This window comes from Alosa alosa, chromosome 1 (assembly GCF_017589495.1).
Source record: "Alosa alosa isolate M-15738 ecotype Scorff River chromosome 1, AALO_Geno_1.1, whole genome shotgun sequence".
NCBI classification, from domain to species: Eukaryota; Metazoa; Chordata; class Actinopteri; order Clupeiformes; family Clupeidae; genus Alosa; species Alosa alosa.
This window is the reverse complement of record NC_063189.1, coordinates 30590327-30596370: the sequence shown is the minus strand read 5'-3', so window position 1 is coordinate 30596370 and position 6044 is coordinate 30590327.

The window sequence follows — 6044 nt, the reverse complement described above, 5'->3', positions numbered from 1 at the left end:
AGACACCAGATGACAGTAGCTCTGACTAGCAGTGAAACAGAGGTCTATTCAGCGCATCCTCGTATCCTAAAATTCAATTACGCAGGATTTCCCTGAAATGGCTTGTGGGGTTTATTTTCTGCTGTTAACATGTGCCTGAACCTCCTGCTGGTCCTCTCTCTGGACCCAGACTGCCTCAAGGCCAACAATCAAGAGTCCCTACTCTCTGGTTTTTAATGGGTTTCAGACCAGAAAGAAAACTAACAAGAATCTGTGTCCAACTGCTAATTGTCCCACACACCAGACTTTTTCTAAGGCCACCCTCTACTTTCAAACCTTAATTTACATTTAATTTAAAAAAGGAAATCTCTTTCTCCTAGTCGGCTTTTCCCTTTCAGGCAATGGAACCTTAGGATGGCGAAAGGCGTTGCATAATTTAAATTATTTGTTGTGGAAGCACATTTTTAAGGTTTCTCTCCATTATTGAAACAAATATATTATTCCACATTTTTTTGTTTGATTTTGATGCATTGAAGTATGCCTTCCAAATATGAAAATCTAATCTAAACGTGCCGTGCTGTGAATTTTTTTTATTTTTCCTTTATTTAACCAGGGGGGTCATATTGAGACTAGCCTGGGTGCCATTGAGACTAGTCTCTTTTTCAAATGGTAATGCTGAATTAATTAAACATATAATTTATTACATAAGCCTTGTAAGATGTTCAAGTCTGTGGGACCCATTTTCAATGTTTGCTTAAAGAATAAATATGCTTTATTATATCATTTATATATATATTATTTCTCCTAACTCAAACTCATTGGCCTTGGCTCATTTTCTGTGAGGAACACAAAACACAACTTATTTTCAATGACTGCACACACAGTACACCTCCCCGACACACATAACCATTAGATAGATGTTTGGGTCTACTAGGTGCTATTTACCTTTACTGTGTCCTCCAACTAACTGGGCCTGCAGTGTATGTGGGTGTCTGAGTGTAGGTGTGCTGAAATGTTTTTTTTGCACCTGCTATACCAAAATTGTTACATTTCAAGCACTTACACCTCTTCTGATTAAGTTCTAAGAAATAAGCACCAATAATGAATACATTTTGTTTCTATTTTACTTTTTTTTTTATAATGGAATTTCCTCATTTTATCACAATAAACAAAAATTATAATATGATCATAAATGTGATCTCCCAGGGGGAAATGGCAAATATGAACCATAAATGATGTCTATATCACTGGGAATTGAGCTAAAGTAAACATTTGTTGAGTATTTTTACATACATTGTTATGGCTGTATTGATCTAAAAGCCTATAATGTGGTGGGTCCACCAGCCCCAGGCTGAGTAACAAAAATATGAACACCTTACAAGGGTTAAACAGGTTTCTAAAACATGATCCAAGCCATTTGTAATGCCCTTAAACAGGGTATAAAAAGGTGCTTTTGTTTGACAGTAAGATACCCTGTTTATCACTAATACATTTTTCTTGATATGAATTATCAGTGTCCCTTTACTTCAGTTTAGACTATGAGGGACCTTCCTTTTGGCAGTTACACCCACATTTCCTTGACTTCCAAAAAATGAGACAGTACGTCAACCAAAACAGACAAAAAAAATTTTCCCAGTACGTTTATTGCTAATTAATTCCTTTTTACCCTCCTATCCCACCTGGGGCATGTAAAATAACAATGTTCATCTTTATTACAAAATTGCAACCAACCAACAGTCTCACTGTAACTGTACTAGCAGGTCCAATTTGAATCTAGTCATCTGACACCTGGGCACAACTTCTGCCTAGTCTCATCAGATCAGTTGACTGCCAGTGGAGCTCTCTGCCATCACCTCGCAGGGTAGAGAGGGTGGGAAGGGGCCCTCATCTTGGAGGTGTGGTTATGACATGATCAGAATTTTGACATGATCAGGGCTTAAAAAGCAAGGAAAATGTCTGACTAAAATCAGAAATCTTCAAAGTCGTCTTGTATAGTTACCTATTTTGAAATCTTAAAAAGTCGGTCTGGCCCACGCCTAATTTCAGGCACAGCATCTGACAACTTTAAGCCCTGATGGGCACAGGGGTAACAACTGGCTCCCCCTGCAAGCACCATTATCATTGGAAGATCAATGAAGTAGTTTCAAATGGTTACATGGATGGGAATAAGTCCATGTTAGGAGGGAAGATAGGAAACCAAACACAACCATCACAGTAGAGGGTACCAAGGAAGAGCAGAGAGCTCCATAGGCATCAGCTGGTTTGAAATGATAACGGACAATCATTGAACCAAACATCCACATTATTGATTTACAAGGATTTGAGCTGCTGTTAAAAGAAATGCATGTCCAGTGATATCTACTGCCATATGTACATCTACATAGTAAACCTGAGACAACCAGGATGCTCAGCGGGAGAAAATAAAACATTTCGTTTTTTTTAATCTTCATTTTTATAAGGTAAGTCTCATGCAATACTGCCAGTAGTGGGCTATTGCCAACGTGATTAGAAGCAGTCATTCCAATTAATAAGATCAATTACCTATACATGTTGTTGCCATAGTCATCCTGATCTAACAAAGTTTGTATTCAGTTCAAACAGGTGTACAAGATGAAGGAAATAAGGCAGGACACTCTGAAAAGATCTGGTAAAAAAAATTAAATAACAAAAAAATTAACAAAAAACCTCAATCAAATCTATGAAACCAAGTAGGGCAGTTGCCTTCCCTCACCTTATTCAAGAACATTAATGAACCAGACCATTTGAAACACCACACTGGGTGTATTTTTCTTGTTTGAGTCAAAGGTGCAGCATGTAGGATTTAGTGGCAACTAGTGGTGAGGCTGAATATTGAAACCAACTGCATACTAGTCCACGTCCAAATGCGTAGAGGCAGTGGCGGCCAACAGGGCCATAGAAAGTCCCTCTAATGCAACTGGGGAAGGAGACCTGTTCCCTATGCTTAGACAAAGGGCCCCCTTTTAAAGAGACAAAAACACCATTCGTAGTCACCAATGATTATACACTACAGAACATAATTATAAAATCCTACATACTGCACCTGTACCATATACAAACTCTCATCATGATATAGCAGGTCCAAACACGGGGAATCGGTTGATTTTTTAATGAATGGTTGTGGTCAGGAAATGCAAGCACACCCATACTTTCCAATGACTAAACAAGAAATGACTTGCTGGGACCTAAGGTGAAGAAGAAACCATCTGCCCTCAAGGTCACAAAACCAAAGTCTTCACAGAGGAACACGCCAGGAATGGAAACTGATTGGAAAACCAAATGATTTGTCCTTAGTGTCAGTCTTGGAGAAGAGAGAAAAAAAAATGGCAGCAGACACGCATACAAACATTGTCATGTCCATCAAAAGCAAGCGCAAAGGAATTTCAGTCAATGAGCATCTCCGACAAACCTCTCGATATTGTAGTGTTAATGCTCTCAGGATGAGTAATTTAAGTATTTACAAGTTAAGATCCTACAGTGCTATGAAAGGGCCAAAATGTGTCCCAAGATGCGATACAGGCCACAGAACATACATCAGATAAATAAGGGCCATCAATGACGGCAGTGAAATCTATGCCCATCCTCACAGAAGCTTGCTTAGATCCCAACTCTACATTTTGCACAGCCCATGTGAGTTTCAAAAACCTTATCAAGTGGAACATTCCAGGTCCTTACGCAACACTCCATGCTAGGATATCTGCGATGTACGCCTTATATTTGATTTTTCTTCATGCAAACCATGTAAATACTAATGTTACAACAAAAGTGGAGGGGGGAAAGTTCCATGGGGTACAGTGTGAATTAGAAAGAAAAAAAAAAATCCAGACGGAATTGGTCACTGGAAGCAATCTGCAAAAATGTGGGGTTTTAACCAAAAATAATAATAATAAAGAAAGCCAAACAGCTACTTATCTACCTGTTAATACCCCAATGGTAAATGGGTGATGGTGTATTTTGTTGGTGCAGTGTCTTGCCAGATCGAGGGGGAAAAACAAATAAAAGATAAAAGACAGTTAAGCTCTATAGCAGAGTGCAAGCTTTGACCTCAGTGGTTTAACTGAGAGCTCTACTTCTATGGCTCCACCTAAGATATGCAGTGACGGGGTAAGGAATGCTTGATAAGGCTTCTGAAGTTGTGAGTGCCATTAGTTTTCAGCTTGTGCTTAACCAGTGGCTTCCCAAGACAAGAGGACGCACTCTGCAAATCACAGTGGAATGAAAACGTACAGTTTTGGTTGGGGCAGCAATCAGATTTACTATTCAACATTTTAAAACAGCAACTTTCAGAATCTCCTAATATACATCCTTCTACAGGTGCAGAAAATAAAACATGTTGACGCTCTACATACAGTACATGTTGAGCTATGTTTAGTTTTTTGGGAGCTACACACTTGCATACAACAAAGCAAGAAACTAAGGTACCAAACTGAGCTCTCAAAAAAAAAAAAAAAAAAAAAAAAAAAAAATTAAATGTTCCTTTTGAACATCAAGTGCTCACAAAATGAATACGACCACAATTTAAACTTGAGCTACAGGACTTCAATATTACACATGAACTGAAGATACCATTGCTTCAGTGTAATTTTAATATACAGTCTATCGGCCACTACAGGAAGGAAAAAAGAAGAGTTTACACATTAACCTCCAAAAAGAGCCAGGCTAATGAAGTGCTAAGTGTTTATGACATTGAAGTATGGCTTAGGGCACACTGCTTAAGTGTAGTGGTCCTGCAGGGTCAACCCATTGCAAATGGGAGCACTGTTGCCTCAAGACTGGTCAAGTGAATCCCAATCAATAAAAAGAAAAAATGCAATTCCTCTATATTCTGACAGGTAAGGAGGGGGATGCAATTATCACAACTGTAACGTAATTACTGCAATCTAAGAAACAATCCCCACTTCTGTAAAAGCCCAAGATTCCAGGGGCCAATTGAGTAGTCCTTGGACTGCTCTAGTGGGACAAACATCAAATACTGAACTCATGAACGTAAACAAGGCGACTTGCATCGCCTCAATTTCTCAATCAACGTGGAAAAAAAAATTGAAATACTTTTTGAAATAGTATATTTTTTTGGAGGGGAAGGAGGGGGTTTACAGTTAACGTTAACTCTCCTTAGTCTGGTGACAAAAGGCCTCGAGTGAGAACAAAAATGCAAATATTCATTTCTCCTGGCTGCCTTCTCCTCAAGCCCATAACAAGGTGCCAGTGCAACATTCAAAATAAAAAAGAGCCTAGCTACCTAGATGACCGATACAGGCTTTGAGCATGGTGGTGGTAGGTTTTGTTATAGTTTTTTTTTTTTCAAATACAGACCGCCACACCAACTTTTTTCGTTGTCGTAAATCAGAGGTAAATTGTGCATGGGGCAAGCTCATCCGTGGCTGTTTCTTAGGTTTCGTTTTCTCCTTCATTTTATTGATCTAGACTAAGAATCTGTTTAAGGCAGACTGGACCGTGGGGGAAACACTGCTGCCAATCAGGTGGAACACACTGGCAAGGTGATCACTGCACCGTTGCGTCTGCTTCAGAAAGCTTGCTACCTATGACCAAAATCAGTGATGGAGGTAGGTTTGGGGAATGTGTCGGGGAAGGTGGTAGCTCGGTGGCATAGGCCACGGGGCAGGACTGATCTGAGCAAACATGCCGGGACTGAAGCCTGCCATGACAACAGAGATGCATCCGCTGGATGAAGTGCTCTCGCAGCATTTCACAGCTTCCGAAACCAAGCATGCTCCCCACCGAAACAAGGAATGACAACACGGCAAAGAAGGAAAGGAATGATAACACGGCAAAGAAGGAAAGGATACACATTTCATGTACGTTAATTTGTGTTTTTCAAAGGGAATGTTGACGCGGGGAGGGGTGGGGGGGGGGGTAGGGGTGCAGTGGATATTAAATGATTGGAGTGGAACAGAATGGGAAGGGTGGTGGTGATGTATGTGTGTGTGTGTGTGTGTGTGTGTGTGTGTGTGTGTGTGTGTGTGTGTGTGGTGGGGGTGTGTGTGTGTGTGTGGTGGGGGGTGTTGATGAGGTGAGAAGGGGTTTGG